The sequence below is a fragment of the Pristis pectinata genome, chromosome 25 (genome assembly GCF_009764475.1).
Source record: "Pristis pectinata isolate sPriPec2 chromosome 25, sPriPec2.1.pri, whole genome shotgun sequence".
Classification (NCBI taxonomy): Eukaryota; Metazoa; Chordata; class Chondrichthyes; order Rhinopristiformes; family Pristidae; genus Pristis; species Pristis pectinata.
This window is the reverse complement of record NC_067429.1, coordinates 8,951,770-8,971,675: the sequence shown is the minus strand read 5'-3', so window position 1 is coordinate 8,971,675 and position 19,906 is coordinate 8,951,770. Positions and strand designations below refer to the sequence as shown.

Sequence of the window (19,906 nt, the reverse complement as noted above, 5' to 3'; positions counted from 1 at the left end):
TGGTATGGCAACTGCTCTGCCCGAGACCACAAGAAACTGCAGAGAGTTGTGGACACAGCCCAGCTCATCACAGAAACCAGCCTTCCCTCCATGGACTCTGTCTAAACCTCTTGCTGCCTCAGTAAAGCAGCCAGCATAATCAAAGACCCCACCCACCTGGGTCATTTCTCTCTTGTCCCCTCAGACAGAAGATACAGGAGTCTGAGGGCACATACCACCAGGCTCAAGGACAGCTTTTATCCCACTGTGATAAAACTATTGAATGGTTCCCTGATATGATGAGATGGACTCTTGACCTCACAATCTACCTTGTAATGACATTGTACCTTATTGTCTGCTTGCAATGCTCTTCACTGTAGCTGTGACACTTTACTCTGTATTCCGTTATTGTTTTTACCCTGTACTACCTCAATGCACTGTGTAATGAACTGATCTGTATGAATGATATGCAAGACAAGTTTTCCACTGTACTTCAGTACAAGTGACAATAATAAACCAATACCTATACTTTAAGAGGAACCTGTGGTCCTCACCTGCAATAATCTTTAGTTGCCTTTTGAGTGATTCCAGAACACTACAGATATTGGTCACTTTTTTTGTCTTCTGATACCAATGCTGAACTGACCTTGTACCAGCTTGTGCCTGAAGCTATCAGACTTGATGTGATGGTGTTCAAATCCCATTATTTATTGGTCTTAATGCATCTCTGCCAGTTCCCTACATATTTGTCTCTTTCCAACACATAAGGGTTTGGGTATTTTTGCTGAACATTCCTTCTGACTCTGTGTCAAGTTCAGATTGGGAGCTTTTTCTATCCCGAGCCTTAATATTTCTATTGGTTATGTTAAATTCAAATATGTTGTGCTTTGTGTTGGTAGTTTTTTGTGTTTACTTGTTTTATTGAGGTGAACACTGCAACTACAAAGCACAATAGAAAACATTGTTAAAACAGCTGCTCTGTGGTATGTTAGATTGAAAGGTTGAAAGCATGCACTGTATATTGTTCAATGTGGCAGGATATATCTGTGTGGTTTTAGAAGGGAAGAAGGTCAAAGTGAACAGTTGAGAAACCTCAGAGTTGTAGGAAGCAAGTGATAAAGGAAGTGTGAACATGAAGCTGCTCCAAAGATGAGATACAGGAACCATCTGGAGAGGGCCGTGTGCTGAGTCATCAGGAGGACCCAGCTACAAAATATAAGTGCCACCGTAGACATCCTGTGAGAGGTGAATGGGAGTCAAAGGCCAATTCTAGTGCAATCTGGACCCACCCAAAATTAGGTTTTAAATCAGTGAAGGAGCATAAAATCCACATCTACCTGTAATAAATCTGAGCTCTAAACTAATGGTAATTTCTGGCACACAAAACTGCAAAACTTTAACAAATTAAGATGCAACTGGAAGCCAGAGAAATTACAGAAACAAAGACAGAGGTAAATCCTAACAGTTGGCAAATCTGCTGCAAGTTTAAGGCAAATGGACACTGCAGTGCGCTAGAATCCATTAGTGATTCACAGCTCTTGGGTAAATGTTGGATCTTAATTAAAGATTAACAACAACAAAAAATCCACATTTGTTAAAGCAAACAGTTTCATTGTTGGAACACCAGTCTCTGGCCCCTTCAGATATAGCTCCAAACTGTGTGATGAACAAGGTAATACAAACTCTGGCAGCCTTAATCTGCTCACAGCTGGTGCCCAAGTAACCAACCAGTTAACAAGTATGTAAATGTACACCGTCACTATGTAGAATAATCTGTGCCTTTTATCTAAGCCTTTGGAGGTTACACATTACTTGGAAAGTGGTGGAATCAACTTTCGTTGGAACTTTCAGAAGAAAATTGAACTAGAATTTTAGTTTTTTGGTTAACTGTGCAAAACCTAAAGCTGAAGATATCCTTGTGTGTGGTGGTGGAGAATTCCTTTTTGTAACCAACATATTAGTGGAACTTCTAAATTCTGAGATGTTGCTACAAGCTTGACACATTGTAGAAACGTGATTTGTAGATGTATGCAGAGAAAGCTAGAATCTTGAGTTTAAATTGGATAGTTCTTTTTATCATTTTCCCACTGTTCAATGTGTTGAAGTATCAAATAAAAACTCCTCACAATCTACCTCATCGTGACCTTGCACCTTGTTGTCTGCCTGCACTGCACTCTCTCTATAACTGTAACAGTATATTCTGCATTGAGGTAGTACAAGGGAAAACAATAACAATGTACTGATGTGATGAAATGATCTGTGTGGATGGCATGCAAAAGAAAGTGTTTCACTGTTCCTCAGTGACTTACCATTCCACGTCTCCATGCTATATGTTGCTCTAGACAAGAATCCATTTACATTTTCCACTGCTTATCCAGCATTGTGTTAACAACAAAAGATTTACAATACTAGGTTCTCCCAGTATGTTCTCACAAAACTATATGCTCTTAATAGGCCTTCAAAACACAGAATGGGTGGCACAGTGAACAGCTAGCAGGGCAGCTGCCACACAGCTCCAGTGACACTGGTTCAGTTCTGACCCCTAGTGCTGTGGAATTTGCATGTTCTCCATGTGACCATGTGGGTTTCATCTGGGTTCTCTGATTTCTTCCCACATTCAGGTTAGTAGGTTAATTGGCCACCCCTAGCATGAATGAGAGTTGACATGAGGAGAATTTTAAAAATGGGGTTAGTGTAAATGGATGCTTGATGATAGGTGCTGACTCGATGGGCTGAAGGGCCCACTTCCATGCTGTATGAATTTTTTATGTCTCAATTATCAGTCAGTGCATCTGACTGGTATGATAGCAGAGTGGTTATGCAATGGGTTTGATGTCCAGAGCCTGTACTATTGATCTAAAGACATGAGTTCACATTCCACCACAGCAGTTTTGAAACTTAAGTTTCAATAATTAAATAAACCTGAAACTTTAAAAGTGACAGCCATCAGCAAAAGTGACCATAAAACTACTGGATCTTGTTCACCAATGTCTCTCAGGGAAGGAACTCTGCCATCCTTGAGAGATCTGCCTGTGATCGACTCCTAACTACAATCTAATGGACAAGAAATGCCAATCAAATGAGACAAGGCCTTAAGGCATGTAATATGTTCTTCTGGTGACTTATAGCGTGACACCACAGTCTGGAGCCTTGCTTGGTTGACATGCCAAATCTATTGCTTGGTGAATTTCAGACATCAGCCTCATCATTGTTGCAGAGCTGATGGACAGGTATTCTGCAGTAGAATACAGTCCTTCCTGAGAAACAAACAAGAAGCCATGGTGAGTTCCAAAAGAGGTTGGAATTACGGGAAACAAGGACACATCCCTTTCAGGAGGAGGAAATATTCAAACACAACTCTTCTCCACCTGGGATCATGGCACACATTTCATCTCAGCACTGAGCCCAGGTTTTAAATACATCAACAAGCTGTTAATGGCCATGGAGAAGTGGACGCCAGACTAATTTGAATCAAACCTGCCAACAGCTGTTTCGTTCAGCGTGTTGAAAACATCCTGCCATCTGTCGCTGTCCAGGACATTTCTGCCTCAATTAAAGTTTGATTCCCTGCTTCTTGCTGCAGTTTCTGAATTGTCCCTGCTCCACAGCAGCAGACTAAAACAATTTGTTAACCCCTAGCATACAGGATCATCCATGGATTCAGCATGCTTTTCATCGGTAGTCCTTTGGGAGGAGGATGGATAATGATCACACAGACAGAATCAAAGGGTGCCAGCTCATTTGCTGCACTCATACCAATCACTGGCTAGTGACCTTTGCATTAGTAAATTAAAATAAAAACCTAAAGATGCTGGAAATCTAAAATAGAACAGTAAACACTGGACTGGCTCAACTGATCAGGCAGCATCTATGGAAAGAAAAAGTTAACTGACAAAGGGTTGTTGATTTGAAAATACTGAGTGTTTATAGAATCTTCTGTTTTAATTTTGGTCCTTGCATCAGTGTTGATGGCGTTGCATCATTTTTTTTCCATTCAGTCACAGAATGCGGGCATCATTCTCAAGGGAGGAACATATTGCCTCTCCTTAATTGTGCAGCTTTTTTCAACCGTTTCAGAGGTATGCTGGGATCTTGGAGGGTTCTGGGCCGGAGGACGTTTCAAAGATCGGGAGCACGAATACTGGGGAGGGATTTGCAAACAAAAGTGAGGAAAATCAAAGTCAGATGTAAGAAGGTTTAGTGTCTGTGCTGGGCCTGGTCTGGGAGAATGCTTGATGCAAACACTGAGGAAAAGGATGAAAACAGAAAATGCTGGAAACACTCAGCAGGTCGGGCAGCATCTGTGGAAAGAGAAACAGTAAATGTTTCAGCTCAAGGGCCCAAGGACAGGGTGTTTGACCAGAAACATTATCTTTTTTCCCCTTTCCACAGATGCTGCCTGACCTGCTGGGCATTTCCAGCATTTTCTTTTCTTATTTCAGATTTCCAGCATTTGCAATTTCTTTTGATTTCACTCGGATAAAGAACTATAGTCTCAGTATTCACAACCCTCACTGCCAAATGCAGTAAAAATACCGGCAGAAGGTAGCTTCAAAAATCTCAGAGCCATCTAAGGAGAGTTCAAACAGAGAAAAGCTCATCATTTTGTGCTAATTTCAGCTGCCTTGCTACTTGGGACAGCTGCAATGTATTCATTTGAAGCAGTCAATGCACTTAAAAAGGTCCCACTTTGGAAGAAGTCATTTGAAAAGCAGCAGGGATTAGATCTTAATGGTTCTCTATAATCAGTGGGCTGTTGAAAGCACTTCAGGGATAATGCTTAACAGTGGACAATCAGAAAAAGCCTTCTTTTAAAGCTGTTTTTACTTTGTTGATGTTTTATTTAGTGGGTTATTGTGAACAATGTCAGTACTGTGTACTAGATAGGCTTACCGGCAAAGGTGAGTCACTGTGATGGGGTGGTTTTTGCCCACAAACCTATTTCTGACAGCTTTTGTTTTACGCCGAGTGGTAATTCATATTGCACAGTCCTACATTTCAGTCACTAGATGAAGCACTGAGAGAGTTGGCAAATGCATACGGTATTGCTGCAAGTGTGTTCCTTACTGCACCAGAATACATGTTAAAAGTCGATCGCTTAAAGGAGGCATGTTAAAGAAGCTGCGTTAAAGGTATAGCATCTTATTGGAAGCTCATTGAAGGAGAAATGTCAAAGTATCCATGTTTATTACTAAACTTGTTCTTTGGACCATAAGACCAGAATGTATTGGAGCAGAATTAGGCCATTCAGCCCATTGAGTCTTCTCCAACATTCAATAATGGCTGATTTATTTTCAATCCCATTGTCCCACCCTGTTCCCGTAACCTTTAACCACCCCCCACCCCCCACCAATCAAGAACATATCAATCTCTGCTTTAAATAACCTAGTGATTTGGACTCCACAGTCATCTGTGGCAACAAATTCCACAGATTCACCACCCTCTGGCTGAAGAAATTCCTCCTCATCTCAGTTTTGAAAGGGATATCCCTTTATCCTGAGGCTGTGCCCTCAGATCCTAGACTCTACTGTTAATGGAAACATTTTTTCCATGTCCACTCTATCCAGGCTTTTCAGTATCAGGTAGGTTTCAGGGGATCTAGATGTCACTGGCAAGGCTAGTATTTGTTCACCATCCCTCAACGCCCCTGAAGTGAATATCTTGCTAGGCTATTTCAGAAGGCATTTGGGTCAAACACACCTGTGAGTCTGGAGTCACCAGTAGATGTGATCAGGTAAGGTTGGCAGATTTCCTCCCATGAAGGACATTAAAAGAACCTTGTGGGTTTTCATGACCGTTGGCTAGTTTCGTGGTTATCTTTACCAATAGCTAGTTTCTTTTTAATTCCAGAGAGCGCGCCTTACAGGAAGTTTGCAAAAAAAATAGTTAAAGGCAGCAAGAGGCACAAAATCCATGAAGTTTTTATGAATTCATACAGCACAGAAAGGGGCCCTTCAGCCCAACTGGTCCATGCTGATCCATGCTAGTCCCATTTGCCTGTTTTTGGCCCTTATCTTCTAAACCTTTCTTATCCATGTACCTGTCCAACTGTCTTTTGGAAGTTGTTATTGTACCTGCCTCAACAACTTCCTCTAGCAGTTCATTCCATTATGTACCACCCTCTGAGTATACAGTATATAAACATAAAGTTGCCCCTCAAGTTCTTTCCTTAAACCAATGTGCTCTAGTCTCCAATTCCCCAACCCTGGGATAAAGACTGAATGAATTCACCCTATATTATGTTCAACATGATTTTATAAGATCACCCCTCAGTCTCCTACGTTCCAAGGAAAAAAAAGTCCTAGCCTGTCCAAACTCTTCAAATGACCCAAGTCCGTCAAGTCCTGGCAATATCCTTGTAAATCTTTTCTGTACTCTTTCCAGGTTAATGCTATCTTCCTATGAGTAGGATGACCAAAACTGAACACAGTGCTCCAAGTGCAGCCTCAACACATCTTTTGCAACTACAACATAATGTTATTTCAGTTTAAACTGACCACACAAGCAGGAGGGTGCTGCAGTTGTAGCAGTCACTCCCCAGCCTCCTTACAACAGTCTGCTGCTACCACTCAGAGTGACCACCATCTCTCCTGGGACTGGCAATGATACAAGTGGCGCAGCAAGAGAAGAGTGATGTTACGAACCAGCAACAAAAGAAATACACCGAGTCATGTGTCAATATTAAAAAACTACTTTACTAATAACTACTTATGATAATAAGAAAAATGAAAGTAAAAATGTTAGAGTGTTAGAAGTAAAAACGTTAAATCTTAAACATTAACCCCAAAAACTAAACTCAGTGTGTGTGTGGCAAATTCCCAAACTCCAAGTCCAGGAATAATTCTCAAAGTTCAGTTCAGCAAGCCGTTAGGTGAAACATGAGCAAAGGCTTCTTCAACAACCACCGTTGACTGAAGATAAGACGTAGATGTAGAGAGAAAATAGAGAGTAATTAAGAAATCCAAATGTTCCACGATGGAACCCAAATAACACCTCAGTGTCTACTCAGCGGTGACTACTCCACCGCATCTTCCTCACCCCAAAAGGCACTTGAATCGTGGCCATCCACACAAATACCTGTTTCCTTCTACAGGTCAGCAACAAAGTGAACTCCACTGCTTTGTTCCAAAGTATCTGCTACCCAGAAAAGCATCCGAGACGTGGCCGTCCACACAAATGCGTGCTTCCCTCCACAGGTTAACGACAAAGTGGACTCCACCGGATTACTCCAATAATGCATACGTGGATTTTAGTGACAGACACAGTTATTGTTTCTCATCCATCTATAGAGACTAGCAGGCTGATGTCTCCCTCTCTCTCTTCTCTCTCTCCCACTGACGCCGACTGACTGCTTCAAAAATGTCATTGCGTCCTTTATCTTCTGTTGTCGTCAGCACGACACACAAACACACACACACACAATGCTTTATCTTAAAGGGACATTCACCAATAGTAACCTAGTTTGTAACAGAGAGTACCCAAGATCTTCACCACTGTTTGCAGTCATTGGGGGGTGGGAAAAGAGGTGAGACTTGTGGGGTCTGTCCATCTACCACCCATTACACACGGTCAGGGTTGTAAAGGAAATCCAGGTAGAGCAGTAAGTCAACAGACTTCCGCAGGGAGCTGCAATATCCGGGTAAGGGCCACCCAGCCCGGTACGGGTCAAAGTCACCACTAAAGTGGTTAACATTTGAGCTACAACTGTATAAGATGCTTGTGAGACCACACTTGGAGTACTGTGTGCAGTTCTGGTCACCTAGCTACACGGCAAGGATGTCATTAAGCTGGAAACAGTGCAGAAAAGATTCACAAGGGTACCAGGACTGGAGGTCTTGAGTTATTGGATAGGCTGGGGCTTTTTTCCCTGGATCATAGGAGGCTGAGGAGTGACCTTATAGAGATATATAAAATCATGAGGGGCATAGATAAGGTGAGTGGTCACTGTCTTTTTCCTAGAGGGCATAGATTTAAGGTGAGAGGTGAAAGATTTAAAAGGGGAACTGAGGGGCAACCTTTTCCACACAGAGGGTGGTGGGTATATGGAATGAGCTGCCAGAAGAAGTGATAGAGCTGAGTACAATTACAAGTGGGTAAAAGACACTTGGACAGGTACAAGGATAGGAAAGGCTTAGAGGGAAATGAGCCAACAAAGACAAATGGGACTAACTCAGGTCAGGTAACTAGGTTGGCATGGATGAGTTGGGCTGAAGGGCCTGTTTCTGTGCTGTAGGACTCTATTTGGAGACAATTACTTCTGCTAAAATTGAAATTAATAACTCTAGGGAGATTAAACAAAATAATGTTTTACCAATTGCATTACATTGTTCTAATAGGAGGATAATGGGAAATTTTATTGCATGGAATTTGTATAATGATGCACTTCTTTTATTTGCTCATAACCCTTGTTGTTAAAGTTCAAACGTGGTAATGGAAGTAAAGGCTCTTCTAGCTGAATAATCTGAAATGTCCGTTGCCTGGGCTAACAAGAGAAAGGGCTACCGAGGAAAGGGATAAAGGAAATAGAACCATAGAGAATCGTCATGGCACAGAAAGAGGCCATGAGTTTAGTCCATCAAATCTGTGCTGCTCCAAGTAGAGCATTCAGGTCAGTCCCATTCTCCTGCTCTTTCCTCTTAACCATGTAAATAACTGAGTGTTTATTCAATTCTATTTTGAATGTATTGATTGATTCTGCTGTAATGACCCTCACCATATAGAAAGATATATGTAAAAAAATTGAAATGGCTTTGGTGGGGAAAGAAAGCATGAGACTATTTGATTATTTTTCAAAGTGCTAGCACAGGCATGATGGGCCAAATTACCTTTTTCTATTCTGTATGATTCATATTATCCAACCACTGGTACAAATCATCCGATCATGTGAAGCAGCTATACGAAATGTTGCAATCTCCACTCTGAACTTGCATCTGCTCTGTATAAAAGTCATTTTAACCACATCCGGTGGAACTTCTGGCTTTTTAAGTGTGTCGAAGAGAATGAAAAATGTCATAAAGGATTAGAATTTTTGTCTCCCATCAAGGTAAGTCTCAAACTCTTTATTTTGGGGTAGTTTGTCTTTCAATATTCTATTCTATGTTGTCTTTCCATGTCTGGGCAGGTTTTACCATTTTAAAACTGTTTTTTCTATAACAGAAAGACAAATCTTTCTCATTCTGGGCAGGGCTGCCCTGTCTGGATGATTAAGTGTTTGTAATTTGCTAATCACTGGTAGTTTAGGTAGAGCAGCTTCTGTTCTTTGCCACACCTGATTTAAAATAGAGCCTGTGCTAAACCACAACCAGGTTCATTCCCCAAGGAAGAGCAGCAAAATCTTCTCTGAAGATTAGCAGTATGGATTGTAAATGGATTAACTAAATCTGGATTAACTCATTCACCACTGAAGTTCCTGATTAGGTATCGCAAGTGCTTCTGTGAACTAGGTCACAGGGATATAAAAGCTTAACAAAAGGTAAAAAAAGGTATCTCATACCTGCTCCACCATTCAGCTGTAGCAGGGCTGATTTAACCCCTTGGTGCTACTTTCCTGCACTAACCCCATATCCCTCTATTCCCTTAATATCTTGTAAGTTCCTATAAATTAAACAATTGATCCTTATCTTAAATTTACTCAGAGACTGAGCCCTCTTAAGTAAAGATTTCCAAAGATTCACTACCCACTGTGTGAAGAAATTTCTTCCAAACTCTGTCCTGAATGACCAGCCTTTTACCTTGAGATCTGATCCCTGGTTCCATACAGTCCAGGTAGGGGAAAACATCAAGTTCCCATCTGCCCTGTCAAACCCTTGAACAATGGTGGACACACACAGTGCCTGTGAAGGAAAATGACTTGGACAAAGGCGAAGAGAGCTCTTGCACAGGAAGTACTGGAGAATATTTAGGCTGTTGTGTGATAGGAATTGATAAAGAGTGAAATGAATATGTCTGTGAAGGTGGGTGTATTTACTTGGGAGTATTGTGTGTCATTCTGGGTTGCCACAGCATAAAAAGGATGTGGTTGCGCTGGAGAAAGTGCAAAGGAGATTCACCAGGATGTTGCCTGGACTGGAGGATTTTAGTTATAGGGAGAGATCGGAGAGGGTCGCCTGTATTCCCTGCAGTAATTGAGGCTGAAAGGAGTCACCTGATAAAAGTATATTAGATTATGAGAGGCATAGATAGGGTAGTTGTCAGAATCTTTTCCCCATGGTAGGGTTATCAAAAACAAGACAGCATAGGGTTAAGGTGAAAGGAAGGAGTTTTAAAGGGGATCTGAGGGGTAAGTTTTTTTTTTAAGTATGAAGTGGTTGATATCAGAAACGAGCTGCCAAAGGAGCAATCAGATACAATTACTGTGTCTAAGAGGCTTAAATAGTCAAGGCTGAGAAGAATACAGTCCCAATGCAGGCAAATGGGATTAGTGTAGATGGTCAAAAAAGTTGGCATGGATGTCATGGGCTGAAGGGCCCATTCGTATGCTCTATGACTCTACAACTCTGACTGTACTTCACACCACTGGTTTCGTCACACTACCCATTGTTCACTCACATTTCAAACCATATGAGCTTCTGGGGTAATTATTTCCATTTAACCTAGCGGGTGATGCCACAAAGCATTCCCCAGGAGTCTTAACAAAGTAATAAAAATGTGATACCAAGCCTCATGCAGATGATCAAGGGTATGGTCAAAGGGGTGGGTTTTGAGCTTTCTAAAGGAGGAAAGAGGTGAAGTCATTTGGGGATGGAATTCCAGGAAGAGTATCGGAATCCATGCTAGCCAGTGGTGGAGCGATGGAAGTGGGATGGACAGGTGACCAGAATTGGAGTGCAAAAATCTCAAAGGGGTGTAGAGATGGAGGAAATTACAGAGACAAGGCCAAAAATGATTTGTAAAGATGAGAATAAACCAGTGAATTTCTAAGAAAGCAGATGTGGACAATGTCCCAATGATGATTCTGTTAACTAGTCACGAGCATATTTTAGTGGAGTTTCTTCTGGTGTTAATATTTTACCCTTTACCAGGTTAATAGCAATGAAATCTGATCTATAAGCATTTGAAAAGCTCTGAACATAGAACATTACAGCACAGTACAGGCCCTTTAGCCCAGGATGTTGTGCCGACATTTTACCTTGCTCTATTATCTATCTAAACCTTCGCTCCCACACCGCCCTCCATTTTCCTGTCATTCATGTGTCAATCTAAGAGTCTCTTAAATGTCCCTAATGTATATCTGCCCCCATAACCTCTGTCAGCCGTGCTTTCCTGCACACACCACTCTCTGCATAAAAAAACTTACCTCTGACTTATCTGCTAATATCATCAACTAATTTCTGGACAACATTATGAATATTCATAGATATTTTAGTAAATAATACTAATTTGAGCATGTAAATTCAAGATATTTCTTAACCAGTATCATACAACAATTTTAAAATGAACAGTTGCATTTCTACGGTGCCTTTCGTAACCTCAATGCACGTGGCAGCTAATGAAGTACTTTTGAAATGTGACTGCGGTTGTAATTGAATAAACATGACTGACAATTTTGAGAATTGAGAATTGAATTGGTTTATTATTGTTACATGTACCGAGGTACAGTGAAAAACTTGTCTTGCATATCATTCATACAGATCAGTTCATTACACAGTGCATTGAGGTAGTACAGGGTAAAACCAATAACAGAGTGCAGAATAAAGTGTTACAGTTACAGAGAAATTACAGTACAGGTAAACAGTAAGGTGCAAGATAACAACAAGGTAGATTGTGAGGTGAAGACTCCATCTTAATGTACTAAGGATCCATTCAATAGTCTTATAACAGTGGGATAGAAGCAGTCCTTGAGCCTGACTGTATGTGCTTTCAGGCTTTTGTATTTTCTGTCCGATCGGAGGGGGAAGAGAGAGAATGTCCGGGGTGGGTGGGGTCTTTGATTATGCTGGCTGCTTTACCAAGGCAGCGAGAAGTGTAGATAGAGTTCATGGAGGGGAGGCTGGTTTCCGTGATGTGCTGAGCTGTGTCCACAACTCTCTGCAGTTTCTTGCAGTCATGGGCAGAGCAGTTGCCATACCAAGCTGTGATGCATCCAGATCAGATGCTTTCTATGGTGCATTGATAAAAATTGGTGAGTGTCAAAGGGGACATGCCAAATTTCTTTAGCCTCCTGAGGAAGTAGAGGCATTGGTGACCTTTCTTGGCCATGGCTTCTATGTGGTTGGACCAGGACAGGCTATTGGTGATGTTCACTCCAAGGAATTTGAAGCTCTCAACTCTCTGGACCTCAGCACCATTGATGTAGACAGGTGCATGTGCACCGCCCCCTTTCCTGAAGTCAATGACCAGCTCTTTTGTCTTGCTGACATTGAGGGAAAGATTGTTGTCATGACACCATGTCACTAAGTTCTATTTCCCTCCTGTACTCCAACTCATCATTATTTGAGATACGACCCACTATGGTGGTATCATCTGCAAACATGTAGATGGAGTTAGAGCAGAATCTGGCCACACAGTTTGTGAGTGTATAGGGAACAGAGGAGGAGGTAGAGGAGGCAGCCTTGTGGGGCACCAGTGTTGAGAATAGTAATGGCAGAGGTGTTGCTGCCTATCTTTACTGATTACAGTCTGGTGGTCAGGAAATCAAGGATCCAGTTACAAAGGGAATTGTTGTCCCAGGTTTAGGAGATGAGTTTGCTTGAAATGATAGTATTGAAGGCAGAGCTGTAGTCAATAAACAATAATCTAACATAGGTGTCTTTACTGTCCAGACTATGTACTATTTATGCATAACAAACACCCACAAATGTTAACATGATAATAAATCAGGTAATCTGATTTTGGTGACATTGAATGAGAGAGACATATTGGAAAATTCACAGGGCAATAACTTCCATGCTATTTTTCAAAAGAGAGGCAGAGAGGCACGCACCTTTTATTTTAAGAAAATGTACTCCTGTACAGAATGGTTTAGTTCAAAACAAGATTTGTAGCACCTGTAAAGAATCAACAGTTCTTCTAGTGTGGTTTGTTCTAAATCTGTCCAAGGGAAAACAAAGAAGCTACAAGATATGAATTTACATGAGACCACAGATTCTCCAATGAAGTAACGTGTTCTACGTAACACTCAAGTTATAATCACAGCCACCAGGTTGGGAGATCGAAGCACCAGGACTGGCAACATCAGTTTCTTGATATTATTCCCACATACCACACATAATCATGGTATCACCTTCAAGGTAATTTTGGCATGATTAAGGTGTGTAGTAACAGGAAGCACTAGGACATAAGAAAGAGCAACAGTAGATCTGTTGGCTGCTTCTCTGTCCTTCACTAAGGTCACGGATGATCAAGCTTGCTAGATCTCCATGACGCTTGCCTCCTCATAGTCCAAAAGATCTGTCTAAGCCTTCAATATATTCAATGATTTAACATCCACAGCTCTGAGCTAGAGAATTCCAAAGATTCACAGTCTCCTAAGAAAATCTCCTCATCTCCATCTTAAGTAGCTTACCCTGCCAGCCCCAGCCACTACCCCCTCCCTAAGCAACATCTTCTCAAACTATGTTCGCTGCTTCTAGATTCTCCACCAAGGAAATATACTCACAGTATCCACCTTACCTAACTCCTTAAGATCTCTATATGTTTCAAAAGTTCACCTCATTCTTCTAAACTCAATTGGAGTATAGACCATAAGACTGCAAGACAAAGAATTAGGCCATTCAGTCCATTGAGTTTGCTTTGCCATTTGACCATGGTTGATTTTTTTCCTCAACCCCATTATCCTGTCCTTCCCCATAATCTATCAACATCTGCCTTAAATACCCCCAATGACAGCCTCCACAGCCCTCTGTGGCAATGAATTCCATGGATTTACTACCCTCTGGCTGAAGAAATTCCTCATCTCAGTTCTAAAGGGACATCCCTTTATTCTGAGGCTCTGCTCTCAGATCCTAGACTCTCCTAATAATGGAAACATCCTCTCCATTTCCACTCTATCCAAGCCTTTTAGTATTCAGTAGGTTTCAAAGAGCAAAGGCCCAGTTTGCACATCCTTACTTAAAACAAATCAGATATCAACCTCAATCTTCCTCTGAACTGCCTACAATGCAATACATCCATCCTTGAGAAGACCAGAACTGTACACTGTATTCCAGCTGTATCCACAAGCCTTCAGTGAATGTGTTGTATTAACAAATTATTGTCTCTTGTCCTTACGGACATAACAAGTCTTTAGTCAGTGTTGGTATACTTTTCCAGTGCTATAGGTAATATCAGAAGGGTACGGGAGGACAAGTGATCACTGATGCCCTGTGGACGTGATACTCACTAGCATGGTACCAGACAAAGTTAATAAAAGGTCTGAGCCTATAGAAGGTTAAGAGGAAATTTATTAGAGTTGTTCAAATTCATGAAGTTTTGATAGAGTAAATAAGTCATTTCCCATACAGAAAAGTTGGGAACCAGAGAACATAGATTTAAGGTGACTGACAAAAACAAAAACCAGTAGTTGAAGGTATTACATTTTTATGCAGAGTTATGATCGAGAATGTACTATCATGTTATCAGACAGAAGTGGATTCAACAGAAACTTCCAATAGTTAATTGGTTAGTGTATTCCAGGGAGAGAAAAAAAAATAAGAGTGACATATCTTTGGTAAAAGAGCAAGGAACTAAATGGATAGTTCTATCAATGAGACTGCATGGACACAAGGGGCTGATTGTCCTTTAGAGCTGTATCTTGCTGGGATTCTGTGCAATTATGGAACTAAGAGACAGGTTTTTGGCACAGTTACTCAATCAAGCTACGTATCAAAAGACTTAGAATTTTTATTTATTTGTAGGGGACTTCCTGTCATATCTCAGGAGAGCAGGATTGTAGAAGAAAAGAATTCAATTACTTTTAAACCTAAAAATACCACATGGGTTTTATTTTTCTGTCAGGATTGATGTCTGTGAGGTTCATAAATCGTCTTCTGTCATGCAGAGCTCATCTCCTCAAGTTTTTCTGCTAATGCCTTGTCGGACAAGGTTTGCACACTTTGCTGAATGTGTAGATGATGGAATTGATGGTAGTTTTTTGAACAAGCATCTATTGTACATCAGAGTTATCCTCATTATGACATTTCTCCTTAAACCTTTCTCTCCCATCAAATGACACCAGAGCCTTTCTTATAATGAATCAATCCTGAAACCTTTGTGTTTGGAAGATATTTGTAATTTAGAGGGAAGCTAGAGAAGTAGATGAGGGAGAAAGATGATTTGGTGGGTGAGGTGCAATAGGGGGCAGGAGGTTTTTGGTGAACATATACGTTGGCCTAATGGCCTATTTCTGCACTTATTTCAATGCGAAAGATGTTGATGTCCTAGCAAGCAAATTTACTACATAATTAAGAACAGTATAATGATTGATTCAAGGACAGTTTAAAGGTCCCACTTTCAATCATAACTAAAATAATTTGAAATAATAGGCTGTGACCTTTTCTCTATTGATATTAGGTGAGGGGACTTGTGCACTCATTTTCCCTGAGCTATTGACCTAATAGCAACATTAACACTTACAGGACCAAAGGGGATAATGAAATCCAAGAGCTGATGACAAATTTATTAATTTGGCAGAGCCAATATTAGAAAAACTTCACAGGAATTTCCTCAAACACCCCTTAAAAGTCATTGTATTCTAATTTTCTAAATACAACATCCGTCCTTTTACCTTAATTCTGTCAGAATAACATCCCCCTCTAATTATCCAGGTAATAATTATCCTGGATGTTTACCTGGATAATTACTGGCATAATCATCCAGGCAAACATTCCCTCTGGACATTAACTCTTCCAATGTGCTAACATCTCTGGTGTTATAACTTTCCTCATCTCTTGCTTTGATAACGTTCCTGTGAAAAGCCTTGGGATGTTTGGCTACATTAAAGGTTTAAATGCAAGCTGTGTTGTGGAATCTCCCTGTACTGTAATGTACCCAGTATGATAGTTTCTGTACTTGGAAGTTATCTTCTTAAGCAGTCTCTCTGAATAGGAGGTTAAGGATGACTCGTTCTATGGGCTTTGCAGTGACCAATGTGGCACCATATAATTCTTCTATAGGTGGGGCAGAGAGTGTCGACAGGGTGGGAGGGGTGGGAGGGGTTTATGCCACCATTAAAAGCACACAAGTCCCTCAATGCATTTCTAAAACTCCTCCTTCATTTTGATCAGCCCCATGGATGGTGGAGATGTCATCCATTTTCAAAAAGCTTTGAGAACATTCATGGATCTTTTTTTCTGTCTACCTGCTAATCTGTTGCTGGAATTGAACTGGGTGTAGAATGTCCACTTTGGGAATCTGATGTAAGGCTTGTGACATCAGTTGACTCAGGATAATTGGGGTCTCAATGTTGGCTTGGGAGAAGAATGTTGTTTTGCTTATCTAGTAAATGGATTTGGAGATAGCACAGCTGTACCTTTCCATTGCTATAGGAAGGTAATCCATCGTGCAAGTGTTCTAGATATTGGTGTGTGGTGGCCTCTCCCACTGAGCAGCTTTGGTTTCAATTTCCGTCAGGGAATCACTGTGAACTAGACTTTATAAGCGTGCAGGTCCCACCTCTACGTGGTTCCTTCCGGGCAATGACTTCGGCCAGCGGTGGACCTTTCCTAGAAGCAGCTGGATTCAAGGCCTGGACCAATCAAAACAATAAAAGATGAACTTGGGTGTCTCCCTGGGGGTTGCTCATTTCTGGTAGGGGTTTGTGGATAAAGAACTCCCTGCTGTGGTCTCCAAGGGACAGATCAATTTAGGCCTAGCTAGGCTGGTCTTAAACTCTGTGTGCACAAACAACTGATGAGGACTTTATCTTAACCAAGAAAGTTTAAGCTCTTAAGGATATTTAACTAACTCCCTGATAGTGGTCAGGGAGGTGTACAAGAAGAGGATACAATTGATAAAGTTGACGTTAGAAGAGCGAAGACCTTTTTTGTTTAATTCTCAGTTTGACATTTTAACATTTTAGAGAGCCAGCAATAGTGGGAAAGGTGGTAGTAGAAGCAGTGACACAGCTGGTGTAGTTAGGGGTGAGCTTAGTGAAAGGTTATAGTAGAACAAACTACTACCAGGCTGTTTTAAAACATCTGTAATTTTTGACATTTATTGGGTTTTATAAACATTCTGAAAGGCACCGCCCCAGTATTAAATCAGTGTAAAGTGTAGATGGTATAGGAAGTAGACAAAAATCACGCCATTTTGTCAAATGTAGATTCGGTGAAATGGGGCAAGTTCGCGCGGATAGGGTAGCTGAGCGCGGCAGTCAGAGGTTTTTGCTCAGAATGTGAGATGGTTTTTATTTCTAAAATGGGATTAGGTCAACATAAAAGGCAATAGACACCCTGTGGCATGAAACGTCAAAAGGACACTTGGAAGTAAGGCACTCAGGTGAGCTTGAGGTGACGAGTGACATCAACAGGAGGAAGGGGAGGTTGATGTCAATGTAGACCGATGAAGAGATTGTGTTATTAGAGCTGAAGAAGAAATGTGCTGGAGAGCAGAATGTCAGCGCATTGATAGCCAACGAGACCAGATAAATGTGCACGGCTGAGGTTGTCAAAAAGGCATGCGGCCATGGTTAGTGATGTGGTTAAGGGTACTAAGTGATAATAAGAGTGATGAGGACAGTACTGTGATTGTGAATGGTAATGAGTTTGACACCAGCAATATTGTGGTTGATATTGGTGGTACAGATAGGATGGTTGTGCAAGTATAGATGAAGTAAAAGCAGCTCTACTTTGGAGTTTGAGGACATTTATGTCACCAAAGACTCTTGCAAATTTCTACAGATGTATGGTGGAGAGCATTCTGACTGGTAACATCACAGCTTGGTATGGAGGCTCTAATGCACAGGATCGCGAGAGACTGCAGACATTTCCTATCATAAGTCAGTGATAATAAACCTGATTCTAACTGCAGAATCACAAGAATAGGAAGCATTAAAATGGATACAGCTGCTGGTTTGGGCTGCCTGGCTTTAGATAAATTATAAACATTGGATTTTGAGGTTTTGGTCAATAAGTATATATTGTGGATTAAAAGTACAAAAATAAACACCTTGTTTATTTCCCCCCAAAGATGGCCACACCATTTTAATTCCCAGGCTGTATGACCCGGTTAAACTTGAATGCATTGACAGCTGGAGGCCCACTACAATAGGGTCCATTGTGCTGAGAACCTTTACAAAGATTCTCACCAAGTGTTTACCAGAAGCTATTTTAATTAGTGACTGACAAAGGTGTTTTTTTTAAAAAACAGCCACCCACAGTTTCAATGAAAAAATTGTCATTTTAAATAATCTTTTATCCAGAGCCAAAAAGTTAAGAGCTCTTCAATTTTTATTGACTTAGCCAAAGCTTTTGACTCAGGCAGTCACAAATTGATTGCTAAATTGTCATGCAGGCTTGGGGTTAGCAGAGATTTTATTGAGAAACAAAGGACTGCAGACACTGGAATCTAGATGAAAAACACTATGATGCTGGAGGAACTCAGCAGGCCAGGCAGCATCTGTGGAGAAAGGCAGGCAGTCAATGTTTTGGGTCAGAATCCTTCTTCAGGACTGAAGATAGGAAAAGGGGAAGCCCAATGTATAGGAGGAGAAAGTAGAGCAGTAATAGGTGGACAAAAGAGGGGAGGCAGGGTGGCACAAGGTGTTGATAGGTAGATGCAGGTAAGAGACAGTGATAGGCTGGTGCAGGGGAGGGGAGAGCAGATCTACCGGTGGATGGGTCAAAGGTAAGGAGAAAAAAAAAGGAGCTAGAAGAAAAGATAGGCTAGGAAAGGAAAGAAGAGGCATGGCGGGGGGGCGGGATTACTTGAAGTGGACGAATTCAATGTTCATGCAGTTAGGCTGCAAGGTTCCAAGATAGAAAATAAGGTGCTGTTCCTCCAGTTTGCACTTGGAATTCTCCTGGCAGTGGAGGCGGCTGAGGACTGACATATCTGTGATAATGTGGGAGGGAGAGTTGAAGTGACTAGCAATGGGAAGATGCAGATCGTGGTTACAGACAAAACACAGGTGTCTGCGAAACGGTCACCTAGTCTGTGTTTGGTCAAACGACCCCCTGGGGAATCTGCTCTCCCCTCCTCCCCCACACCTGCCTGTCACTATCTCTTACCTGCATCTACCTATCACCCACCTCCCCTCTTTTATCCACCTATAACTGCTCTGCTTTTCCCTCCTATGTATTGGGATTCCCCTTTTCCTATTTTCAGTCCTGAAGAAGGTCCGGACCTGAAACGTTGACCGCCTGCTTTTCTCCATGGATGCTGCCTGACCTGCTGAGTTCCTTCAGCCTCATAGAGATTTTATTGAGTTAGTTGTTGACGTGTATTTTCAATCATCAACCTTTTTATTGAAGTTAGGCAGTAAGAACACTCCAATTTTAAATCAAGCAGGGCAATCAGATCTGTTCCATTTTATTTAATTCTATTATGGTTATTTTATTATGTTCATTGCAACAAATGGGAATGGCTTTTTTTTTTAAAAAATTGGTCCCAATGTCATTTGGTGTCTGGAACAGAGTTATCAGATAAGTTTAGATGGTATAGGAACTTGAAATGCTTGAGTGACAAGTGCAAGAACTTGGTAGGTGTACCAGTTAGTGGTCCTAATAGCGATGCCTTTATCTCCAACAATGGGAACCTCAAATGGGAGGAGGAGGAATCTGGGAATTGGGCAAGTAAAGGGATCAGGGTAAAATGTGTTTTTTTTAAAGAAAGGTGATGTCTTCTCTTCAAGTTTACTTTCATCTTTATTCTCTATATCAGGTTCTCTGGATTTCCATTGCCTGCCAGCTGCAATTGCCAAGTGCTTTGGCCGTGTTGGTTATAGGATACCACTTGCAATTTTGGGTATAAATAGGAAATGCATGGCACATGGCATTGGCACTCAATATTG

The 19,906-nt window shown here is 41.3% G+C and overlaps 1 protein-coding gene across 4 annotated transcripts in view; it reads left to right on the top strand.

Annotated features, from left to right (window-relative positions):
- The first annotated feature begins 8,903 nt into the window (after window positions 1-8,903).
- The window catches only part of LOC127582999 (gasdermin-D-like), a 34,550-nt gene continuing 23,547 nt past the window's right edge, over window positions 8,904-19,906 (top strand). For 2 of the 4 annotated variants that reach the window (XM_052038676.1, XM_052038681.1), the window contains exon 1: window positions 8,935-9,022. The gene's annotated coding sequence lies outside the window, so the exon portion shown is untranslated. Of the gene's footprint in view, window positions 9,023-19,906 lie in introns of all 4 variants that reach the window. The other 2 variants (XM_052038678.1, XM_052038679.1) reach the window with 2 other exon arrangements.